Source organism: Taudactylus pleione, unplaced genomic scaffold (assembly GCF_031769625.1).
Source record: "Taudactylus pleione unplaced genomic scaffold, aTauple2 ptg000019l, whole genome shotgun sequence".
Lineage (NCBI taxonomy): Eukaryota > Metazoa > Chordata > Amphibia > Anura > Myobatrachidae > Taudactylus > Taudactylus pleione.
In genome coordinates this window covers 4528318-4541422 of record NW_028284421.1, presented here as the reverse complement: position 1 = coordinate 4541422, position 13105 = coordinate 4528318, and positions in this window count along the sequence as shown.

Genomic DNA, 13105 nt, shown 5'->3' with positions numbered 1-13105 from the left:
CCCACAACAATCCTTTCATCCACCCCGTTCAAAAGATGTTTTAACTGTCACCAAGTGGGACACATAAGTAAGTACTGCAAAGTGAAGAACACCACACATGAACACGGGTTTCCCATGGATTCATAGGCAACCCCACTATCTTCTTCCAGGCCTTATATGACTGTTTACAATCTTTTCAACCTGCCAATGGATCTGTTCTAATGTAAAATGTGGACAATTTATTGTTGTATTTAGGTCATGTTTAAATGATATTTAACTGTTGTGCTTTATCTCTCACACACAGGACACAAGGTTGCTAAGGATAAACGGCAGCCATGCCAGGCTAAGGTCAAATACTCGGAATACTATCCAACCCAGGGGCCCAGGCATTATTTAGAGCAGTAGCTATTAATAACAAGATTTAATTGCAGGAACCTGTATGCAGATATATATCCCTAGAATTATTCAAAGTGATAGGGGGACTCATTTTACAGGTGACGTTTCCCAGAACATGTGTAAGGTGATGGGTAATAAAACCAAGATCGTTCCAGACTGTCATTACTTTTATCTGTCCCCCCTTTGAGATACGAAGATGAATAAGAATAACAGAATTTTAAAGTGTTATTAACTAACATGTCTAATGCAAACTGTCATGATGTCAAACCTGGGGAATTTGTTATGATCCGAATTTTTTTTAGCTCATGTCGTTTGACTGATTGGAGGAAAGGTCCATATCTGACGATTGTTGACAAAGTACCACATCCTCAAAGGGTGGCCGGGAAAGATACGTGGGTCCATTCCACTCACTATAGGGAGGTTAGCCAACCGGTGGAGATACAAGGTGGAGAGATACCTGAGCTAAAGAAATGTGTAGATCAGTGCTACCAGCAATGGAGTGGTCTGCTGTGGTCATCCTAGTTCTTTCTTCCAGAGTTTTTATCGTGATGATCTGTTTGGGGATACCCAGTTTCTGTGATGGAGGACCGATAGAGGATATAGGAGCTGATGGCAGCGCTGATGGAGTGGAGTCAGAAGGAGTGCAATGCCAATCAGGGGAGTGTCTGACCAATCTTAGTACTGTTATTGTTAAGAGAGCTGTTATTCCGGATACTCGGGGATGGTGTGGAGGTTTATCGACTGAAGATTCCTGTATTTGTGAGCTTTGTGGGTCCCTAGTTGATGAGAATTGTATCCAGCAGTGCCAGCCTAAATATAACCCGTACTGGGGTGGGTATCCTTTAGAGGATTATCATAGCATGGTAGGCAAAGTGTTAAATCAAACTGATTGCTGGGTGTGTTCACATGTGCCACAGGGACAGCATAATGAAGGGTTGGTGCCATTTCCGCTGAATATCATGGAAATTTTAGAATTACAGAAAATTCCTCTCACCCAAACCACCTAATTTCAAACTCTACCAATTCCAAGTAGATAGATCACTTTTGTGTTTAAACATAACCAACCCCAATAAACCAGGGAGTTGGGAAGTGACAGTGAATTATCAGACGATGACCTTCTCACAAAGAGCTGATAATGAGTCTATAAACCATGATCTCTTACGCTCAATTAAATCTAGTGGGAGACATTTTAGGTACCGGTATGCATTGAGTTCCACCAAAGAAATTATTGGTAAGATGCCAGATGGTTATTGTGTTAAAATAATACAGCCAGAAACTTGCATGTACCAGATGGAAGACCCAGAAATAGGATTGTTTGCAAGGGAAATGTGCTTAATGATAATGATGCATACTGTACCATTCCTTATGTTCTCCCTGATAATGTATATTTTATATGTGGAAGAAAAGCGTATAAGTGGCTCTCCCCAAGTTCCGAAGCTTTGTGCTACCTGGGAAGAGTAGTCCCAGAAGTTATGACCCTCACACATGTTGAAATGCTTGGTATAAATAAAAACACACCGTCACCATATCTTCACACACAATATGAACATAGAGGCAAACGATATATGATACCTGGTGACGTGCACAAAGCCACTCAGTTAATTAGTGAGACAACTGGCTTTCAAGTTTTAGTCGCATTGGATCCCACCAGGATCGCTCGGGGTACATTAAACTTTAGCTATATTCAGGAACTTGCTAAATTGATAGATAATATCACCGAGATGTACAATGACACATTCTGGTATACAGGGAGAAAATTGCAAGCGTACAAGAAAGAACTGGTGCAACACAGGCTAGTGTTAAATTATTTAACTGCTGTTACTGGAGGGTATTGCGTAACGTTGGCCACCCAATTTGGAGTAAAATGTTGCACCGATATCACCAATGATACCAGCGACCCTAAGGAAGTGATAGACCGGAAGATGGATGAAATTCTGCAGCTAAAATGGGAATTTCGTAAGAACCATAATGCTTCAGTGGCTGAAGTAGGGGAGAAGATAGAAGGATGGGTTTCATGGCTAAACCCAGTGAAATGGTTCTCAGGTCTAGGGGAATGGGTCCAGGAAATGATCGCCAGCATCGGCAAATTCTTAATCCTTATACTGATTGTCATCTTAATAATTGGCATATGTGTACGGTGTGTTCCTATTGTGTTGAAGTGTGGAAAATGTAAAAATACAGTAAAACGAAAGAACAAAATTATGATGGTGGTCAGTATGAGTACTGAGGTAAATACAGAACTGCATTACAACCCTGAACTAGGAAATACCATCATTTAATGTATTATATTTAGACATGCATAGAATGTATTATTGAAATGTTATTTTAAAACACCTCAGATAATGTAAAGTCTCAAATTTCCCCTTCAAGGCTGCCTTTATAGGACTGGTGTATCCCCACACCTTTCACACGATCTTCCAAGATCCGCGGTATGCATATATTAGTAGTTTTATGTCCCCACTCAGAGACACATTATTGATGGATTAAGAACCACCTTGTGCCATCCCATAATAACACTAAATAGTATATAAATGTAAGCCTAAATTATATTTTAAAATCAAATTGTGATAGCATGTTGTTCGCTATCAAAGGGTGGACTGTCAAAGCTGGATAATTGGCTGAGACAAGATCAGTTTAAAATTGGATGGCAGCAACGCCATCTTGCGACTGACTGCAAGACGCCATCTTGGAAATGAGATCGCAAGACGCCATTTTTGTGAATGGCCGCCTAAGCGCCATTTTAGATAAACTCACACTTTAGTACATGTGGCGATATTACTATTAGCATCATGCGATTGCATCTGTGACCATCGCCATAAGTTACGGCGATTCATCAAAACCCTATTTCATGACTTTACATAGTTTGGGTGCTCTGGATAAAGTGTGTGTATTATTATAATTCCCCTAAAGGTTATATTTCAGAAATGGCTGTACAGTATGTCAAAATTGGATTGCATTAGCTAAACAGAGCAAATAGCCACGTGACAACTAGCCTGTGAAGACAAGCTTCATGGACATAACGTCTGCTCTCACTCCAGGTGGCCCTGCTCAAATACAGCAAGAGGGTCATTTGTAGCACCTTACATTAGCAAATACCTTCAAAGCCAAGAGCGTTATCTGAGGTTTGGGTCTTGTAGCTGTGCTAATTCGCATTTACACAAGAACCTGGGAGAACAAAGGACTGTACTTTTGAGCCTGGGAAGGGTGGAGGCTGCTGAGAGAGGGGGTTGTGTGGAACTATAATGCTCAGCATTCCACACTGCTAGGTGTTCTCATACACACATTAATACGCACAATTGTGCTGTTAACTAGTCGCATATTAGTGAATGCATTAGACCCTGTATGAAAACGCTGAATATTAGCTCCATGCACACGCATCTGCCCCAAGTTAACTAGCGTCTTTACATCAAACCCCACATACTCACACATTACATATTCACATACAAGGTTCCATAAGCTATAAGGTATAAGATTCAAGTATGCACATTTACTATAATTGCTATGAAATAAAGATTATTTCGTAACTAAGTAAGTACGTGATAAGTAAGCCATGTTTGGTATTGTACTGATGCGTACTCTCTCAACAGTATTCCGGTAATATCGATGGAGAGATCGCAACATGCATTCTCAACTTATGGACCGCAGAGACTTCAAGCAACAAAATGTACATTATATGAACAACTGTTAGGATTTGCATGAGGCGGGAAACCAGAGACCTCCAGTTGTTAGAGGCTTGACTGTGTCTATTTGAACCAACCTGTTAAATTCCTTGTAACATGCCCTCTCCTTTAGGACCAATGGTATTAGCAACAAACTTCTCTATTGTGTTGTTTATTCCTGGGGGGTATAAATATGTGTGCTCTGACCCTGGGTTCCTAGTCTTCATGCTGAATGCTGATTGACAAGGGGTTTCTTGCTGATGCCTAACATCTGGACCAGAGAGCGCTGCGTATGTATAATTGTACTTGGGTCTGTATAATCTCTTTGCGCTAAGTTTATATGAGGATCATAGCGTGTAACTGCTGTACTTTTACTTGAATAATACTTTGTGCTTTGGAACCACAGGTTCTAGGACTGGAGTCTTTATTTACTGTATGACTGCATATGCAAATTAGCATCATCCTTAGAGGTTTATAAACAGGATATTAGAAGGTATAGGCAGGGGTATATAGAGGTTCCAAGGCAGTATCCTTAGAAACTATGCATTTTCTGTCTTCACAGATCATAGGAACTTCTTTTCTTAAAAAATATCCAGTGTGTGAGTCCTTGTCTGGCCCGATGGACAATATTTTTTGCTCGTTTCCAATTTACCTTGTCTTTCCGCTCAGGACCTCTCAACCAAAAGGCTGGTGCCTTGTCAAGATCCCTATCCTGTGACAACAATTCTGAGATTTTACATAGTACCCCAGTATTAGAGTCAAAAGTATTTTCTACAATACAATTACAACCTCCTACTGGGAAAACTTTTGTGGCCCTGGAGTTAAGGAAGCAGCTACTTACATGGGCTCATTCTTCACGGTTTACAGGACATTCCAGCATTCGAAAAACTCTGGCGTTCCTAAGAAGATCTTACTGGTGGCCATCAATGAAAGTTGATGTAGTAGAGTTAATTTCTCCCTGTACCTTATGTGCACAGCACAAGTCTCCTCATCAATCTCCAGCTGGTGAACTAATACCTCTACCCATACCATCTCGCACGTGGACACATCTATCCATGGATTTTATAACGGATTTGCCATATTCGGATGTTTATACCACCATCTGGGTCGTGATAGACCGATTTTCAAAAATGGTTCAATATGTCCCTCTGAGGAAATTACCTTCTGCATTGGATCTGGCTCATATTTTTGTTCAACACATATTTTGTCTCCATGGACTTCCTGCCGAGATTGTCTCAGATCGTGGTGTTCAATTTGTAGCGATGTTTTGGAGAGCGCTCTGTTCTGTTTTACAAGTGAAATTGAATTTCTCTATGGCCTATCACCTACAAAGTAATGGATCTACTGAGAGAGTAAACCAGAATCTCGAGACCTTTTTAAGAATTTTCATGTCCTCTTCCCAAACTAATTTTACAGAATTTCTTCCCTGGGCTGAGTTTGCGCACAACGCTTCTTACTATTCCTCCACAAATCAAACTCCATTTCTTATTGTGTACAGTCTTCACCCTCGAGTCCCTAAATCCCTGAGTCTGCCTGTCTTTGACGTACTGGCTGAGGATGACACTGTACGGAGGTTCACCTCAATGTGGGCCCAAGTACGCACAAATTTGGAAAAGACCTTCTCACATTACAAAATTCAGGCAGACAGGAAGTGAAGGAAAGTGCCTCAAATGGAAATTGGGGATCAAGTTTGGCTATCAACCCGTAATTTGCACCTCAGAATTCCATCAATGAAGTTTGCCCCACGATTCATTGGACCCTTTTCCATTACTGAAGTAATTAATCCAGTTTACTACTATCTCCAAAATCCTTCCTACCTAAGAATCCCTAATTATTTCCACATATCCCTACTCAAGCCGTTGATTCTCAACAAAATCCTCAAAGTCCTTCCAGTTCCTCCCCGTGTTCAAACTGAGAGAGGTGTGGAGTTTGAAGTTTCCCAAGTCTTGGATTCCCTTGTCTGAAGGTGTCAGTTACAATATCTTCTGGATTGGAGAGGCTATGGCCCGGAAGAATGTGGCTGGACTAATGCCCAGGACATTTGTGCTCCTACACTCATCAGGAAGTTTCACTCTGCCCATCCAGAGAAGCCTGGTAAGTGTCTTAATGCCACCCGTAAGGAGGGGGGTACTGTCATGACCAGAGTTTCTTAGCATAAGGGACAATGGGTATTACCTGTAAGAGCACTGTGGTGTGGTCCTTCTGGTGGAGGGCTGGTGTCTGGTGGTGGGTGTTGGCTGTGTGAGGTGTTCTGCAGGCACTGTGTCATAATGGCTGGGGTAGGCCTGGTGGTGTTTCCATTCTGCTCTGGTATGGGCACCACCATCTTGCCTCTGGTCATGTGACTTAGTTGCTCCAGTCCTGGCATGTCACATGCTCTCTCTGACCTATCACGATTCTGCACTGAGTACTTAAGGGAGTTTAGAGCTTCCCATAGTTGCCAGTGCAACATGTTACACAGTATATGCTGTGAGAGAGTTCCTGTGCTCCTGTAAACCTGGCTGTTTGAGTGCTCACCTGTGCTCCTGCTGAATCCCAGCTTTCAAGTAGCCTGCACCGCTCTGCCTGCTCCCAGTCTTCTGCAAGAACCATCCTGCACCCTTACTTCCCCTTTTCCTGCCAAAGGACCTGTGTGTATGGTTAACCCTGAACCTACACTGCCACCATTTACCTAGCTCTCTGTTTCTACATTGAGCCATCTCAGTACAACTCTCCACTTAATTCATCAGCTGCTGCTATTCTAATTACTCCATTACCTCTCTGGATTTCACCTCACCAGTTACAGTCAGTACTGTTATCCTGTCTGCAGCCTTGTAGTGACCATTTGGATTACAAATACTTTTATTAGTTCTGCCACTACCTAGACATTACCTATATATACTTCACTACAGTTTCTAATCATCACCCTCCTCTTAATATTCTGGACTTTATTTTATTTTACATGTACATGTCTGCAAGTTCACCCTTTATAAAACCCACTTCTTAAATCTGTTCAGGTGTCTGCTCCTATTTCCACCCCGGGTCCACAACAAACTCAGATCATAACAGATAATGGCTGAAGGGAAATCCAGAAATGCTGTGAAAATGGCTGAAGAGAAATCCAGAAATGCTGTGATAATGGCTGAAGGGAAATCCAGAAATGCTGTGGTAATGGCTGAAGGTATATTTAGAAATGCTGAGAGATGACTGCGCAGGAATGGGTTAACTGAGGAGACAGGTTCAGGCAGGAGTGGGTCTGGTGGAAGGTGCAGGGCTGATCTTCAACAGAGAGCAAGGCAAGGCAGAGTGGTGCAGCTATGCAGGAAGCCAGCGGCCAACAAGGAGTTAGGGCATGCACCGGAGCACAAGACTAAAGGGGCCTATCCATTAGAAGATATTTTTTGTGAAAGACCAGAGACCAAAGACTTTTCTTGCCAACAAAAAAGTCTTTCATGCAAAAGTCTTTCACAAACAGTCTTTCATGGAAAAGTCTTTCACAAACATGATAGACTTTTGTGAACAATTTCTTTACAGACCAAGGACCAGATTTTTAATGAGTGCAGTGAATATTCATTAAATAAGTTGTTTGCCATTCACCATTGGTCGTTCACTGCATAGCCACTGATTGACTTTCTAAAGTCGTTCAGCAATATACAGAAATTGACCAGCATGTTCGAATGACAAAAGACTCCGACAGTTGTTCGTGGGAGTGCGCATCGCAGGATGTTTGTAGCTTATCCATTACCAGACTTTTTACATGATCCGACCAAAACCTCCTGGTTTTGGTCTAATTGTTCACAAAGTCGTGTAATGGATAGGCCCCTTAAAGGTGCATACACACCTAAATATTTTCTGTCCAACCATCCAACTAGTTGATTGGTTGGAATGAAAATCTGGCAAGGTATGAAAGCAACTGACAATCAGCAATTTGCTCCCAAATGCCGGAAAATGGGCAAAAACTGTTATTTGAACAAATTGTTTAGTTCAAAGTCATTTAACAAACTTGTCTGAACAACCATTTTCATCTGTTTTCTGGCATTTAGGAGCAAATTGCTGATCATCATTTACTCCCATATGTTACCAGATTTTCATTCCAACCAATCAACTAGTTGGATGGTTGGACAGAAAATCTTTACGTGTTTACCCAGCTTAAGGTTCAGGAGTGCAGGAACTCTATCACAGCTGATGCTGTGAAACACATTGCACTGGCAACTTCAGGGAGCTCTAAACCCCCTTAAGTACCCAGCAGCAGAGCATAAGTGGCTGGAGAGATCACGTGAAGCAGCAGGATAGGCCCGCTATGTCACATGACCCGAGGCAAGATGGCCGTGCCCATGTACCTGTGGTGCTGAGATGCCGCTAGACTTACCCTTGCCAGGATGGCCCAACACTGGCAGACCCTTGTGCACAACCAATGCCAGTCTCCACACGCCAGCTCCCTCACCGGAAGGACTGCACCGCAGCGCCCTCACCGCCAAGAACCGCAAACCTCCACACCATGAAACCCTGGTCGTAACATTTTCAAAGGAGCAGAAAATCATCTCAGACATATGTTTCAGTATCTCAACAGGAAGTACAAATGCAACATGTGTATGAGGACGGAACATAATGTACAGTCTGTGTCACTCCATACTTCTCGCTTTTGAACAGCAGTGTCCATGCCTTTGTGCTACCTTTTAGGATACTGAAAGCTGTACTTGAAGTGGCCAACACAGTTAGTTTAGTGGTTAGATTAAAAGCACTGAGGTCCTGGTAACCATGTGGAGTTTTTGTTTGTTCTCCCAGTGTTTGTGTGGGTTTTCTCTGAGTACTCCGCTTTCCTCCCACATTTTAAAAACATACTGGTAAGTTATTTGGATTCTGATAAAAAATTATCGCTAGTGTATATTTATGTCTATGTGATAAGGAAAATAAACTGTAAGATCAACTGGGGGCACGGACCTCTGTGACTGTACAAATGTTTTCTGTTTAGCGTTGTGGAATATGTGTGCGCTGTATAACTAAAACTGTTAATAAAAAATGTTAAGACAAAAGTACATATTTGCTCCATTGAATGCAATACTAAGTTAAAGAACACAGATGGACGTACCTCAGTGGGATAGGTCTTGTGTATTAGCCCCATGAGTTAAGGAAGAAAACGAAATGATTATTATGCACTGTAAATATTGGAAGTCTAGTGCCAGATTGTATGAAAATGTAAAATATTAATTTTGCAGGTCTTCTCACTTCTGACAATTTAAAACAAATGTTTTTACAACCAATGAGCGTTGGCAGGTAATTTGTTTTTATAGCTTTATTATTGATCACAAAAAAATGTATCATTAGTGGAGCCAGAAATGTTGAAGCTATTAAAACTGTTTGAAATTATTTCATTTTGTTTAGTGAAATGGAAAACAACATATACACAAAGGGAGGCTACTTAAGGTCAGAAAGAACAGACATGGCTCTTACTAGAGATGAGCAGTTGGGTTTCACTGGTAACCAAACACACCCGTACTTAGGGGCTACAAGTGAATCCGAGTTCCGGCTTGGGTCTTTCCGCCAAGTCCGAATCCCAAAACAAGGCAAAACGTCATATTCCCAGTGTCGGATTTCGTGTATGTTGGATTGCATATTAAAAGTCCCTCCCTCGTGATTGTGTGTCATTTCACACAGGACAGCAGAAGGAGAGAGTGCGGGACTGTGGACTGGAACATTGTGTTGAATAAAACACATCGTTAACACGTCATGAGGGCGCCATTAGGACTAGGAGGAGTAGGTAAGAGTGCAAGTATTTTTGTAAGTAGTAGCTGGAGTATGTGACTGGTGGAAAGGGGCAGGATGACTCAGGCATCCTCATTGTAAGTGTATTAGTATAATTTGTCATACACAGTGACTCATACTTACCAACTCTTCCTGAATATCAGGGAGACTCCCTGAAATAGCAGCAATCTCCCTGACTCCCTGAAAAGTTTAGCAATCTCCCTGATTACACCGTACCCCCATTATGTAGCTTTTACATACATAAAAAAATAAATCGGATATACTGTATATACATTCATATGTGATCATCAGTGCCATTTCCCTGCATTGATTATAAGGCACAATGATCCCTATGGCTACGTGCATTTTCAAATAAGGTTTCTCGTGGCCACTTATAACCCGAACTATGTACATTATATGTGGCAAACTATGTAACTTCTTTGGGCCCTTTGGTCGCAGAGTGTTTGAAGGTGTTTTCTTTTAACTGTTTCATGTGCCGCAGCCCCGGAACTTCTCTGGTGGCCGCGGCAATGGTTTTAACTCCTGGTGCACTGCAACGGGGGGGCGGATGTAAGGAGCCACCCAGGGCTCCATGCTGGGGACCGGGAGCTTAGTTCCCGATGTCCCAGCTACACAGCAAGGCTGCTGTTTCACCTTCAGTGTGCTGAGGGTAGGGGGCCGCGGTTGTGCCATGTAACCTCCAGGGCACCAGGGGGAGGAGGGAGCTGCAGCCACCAGGAATATGCCTCACACGGTGGGAACCAGGCAAGCCGGCTCCCAGCCACAACAATGAGGGAGGATCTGGTGGAGGACACATAAGGGTGGGTAGGAGAGCCCAAGGACAATTCCATCATGTCCAATTTTCATTATGGCTTTTGTCAAGATTGTGTGTGTTTGACAGGCAGTGTAGTATATTACTGTACTTTACTGGAGTGTTCATGTTGTTTTGTATCTTGCAATGCCATCCTTCACCATCTTCTCGTCCAGGCATATAGGCCCCGTTTCTTGCAGCTTCTCAGCAGATACAGACTAGTATCATATTATATAATAATAATAATAATAATTAATTAATTAATTAATTAATTTGACTAGTCTGTTACTCCTGAGGAATCATTCTCATTGGGATTTTGGATGCTTGTTCTTTAGTAGCATTTTACATTTCTTTAATTTTTTTATAGTTTAATTAAATCAATTAATAAATCAGTCTCATTTGGATTCTTATTTTTTAATAGTTTGTACCATTTATCAAATATTTTTTCTTTATAGTAATATTCTGTAATCAATTAATCATCAATAATTCAATTAATCACTTAATTAATTAATTAATTAATCAATAAATCAATCCTTTACCTAGCTTCCACTAATACTACAACCTCCATTTACCTGTGCTGGCCTCGGGCCTCTTATTCTTGATTAATGAAAACATTCTATAACAATGAATAGTTTATGTTAAACTGCCATCCTGTTTGCCACTGCAGTGTCGCAATGTTTCCTATATGTGCTATATTCTTTTTTAAACTGCCATGTATTTGTGTAGCTGCTCTGTTGCTTATTTTAGCCAGTCAGCTCACTGCAACCTTTGGCCAATATGGGTGAAAACTGAAAACATTATTGTGAGCTGTGAGGTGGTCAAAATGTACTGGAAATGACTGGAAATTAATCTATTTGAGGTTAATAATACTGTAGGAACAAAAATTACATGATTTTAGCTGTTTTTTTTATACATTTTTAAAGAAATCCAGACTCAAAACCAAAACACTTGAGGGTTTTTTTGGCAAAACCAAAACACAGGGGTCCACGCACATCTCTAGTTCTTACAAAACAGTTTATTTACCAAAAACAAATAAAAGAAAAAAAAATAGGTAATTTCCGCTCGCTTCATGAGTAATGGGTATAACAGTTATTAATATAAATTTTCTACACTATGTAGACAAAAGTAATTTGACACCCCTGCGCAAGCAAAATACATACTGTGCATACCATTTCACACAAGTTCCAAATGGCCACTAATGTGGCAGTTTCTACAAGAACACTTCGTAGGGAGGCCCATGCCCATGCATCAGTACTACGGAAACAATTAATGTTTTTATCAGGACGACAATGCCAACTGTCATGTTTCTAGGGCAACGCTGGACTTGTATGCAGAAAATTTGGTAACTCAGATGGATTGGCCAACTCAGAGTCGAGATCTTAACCCCACTGAGAACCTCTGGGATGAATTGGAGAGACGGATGTGTTCTAGGCCAACTCACCCTTCTTCAGTGTCACAGTTGATCACTGTACTTAAGGCAGAATGGCAAAATATACCGCCTGCTGTTGTCCAGGAACATGTGGACAGTTTGTCAAGAAGGGTGTCTGCATTAATCACTGCACTTCGTAGACCTACAAAGTACTGATGTCAATAAAATCTCATTGATCTATTTCCAATCACGTTTGTCTACATAGTGTAGCTTTTGCTCATAGCTTCGCCCACAATGAAATAGTTTCTACCAATATTTTTTTTATTTGAGGTGTTCTACTTGTATTGCTTTGCATAAGGCCCTGTGTGGGAGTTGCCCAGTGCTATACAGACTGGTGGCAGCAGCGCCTTCATCCACCATTTACACCAATGTCACTGTGTGCCCATTGCACAGACTGTTTTTGTTATTGCTTATCTTTAACTTGAGCACCTGAGATGAAAAAAAGCGCAGGTTATAGGAGTTTCCACTACAAAATGATGCAGTTTTCATGAAAATTGTTTCAGGAGTTTTTGCGCCAACAAACAGACCGACACAACGTTTTTATTATATTAGTATAGATTACACTGATCAACATAATAAAAAAAAATTCTCTGCTTGTGGCATGTGAATATGTGTTTTCGCCTAAATTAAGGATGCTGAATTCAGTGGAAAAAAACATATTTTCTCTATCTAATGTCTCGTTTATTAGATACACATAAATAACAAAACCATTAATAGCTATATCTAAAATAAAAAGTAAGTTAAGTGGAAATTTCAATTAATCTCTATATAAAATTGAAATATTCTAATTGTATTCATTTATAAAATACTAATAAAAGTATAGAACTGTTTAAACACTGCAGAAACCAAACTTTACAAACTCTTAATCCAAATTAGCTGTAATGTAATTGTTAAAAAAAATATAAAATGTTAAGTAATTTTTGTTTTAGGGAAATAGGATGTTGACGCTTTCCATATGTACAGTGTCTCATTGGTCTCTCTATAAAGGAAGCAGCAGTAGCCCTCCGTCATTGCAGGGTCTCAGCATCCTTGGTAGTGATGCTCTATTTGAGAATAGATATTTGGAAATGACCAGTATCTGTGAGGACCATACAAAATGTCTGCTACTCA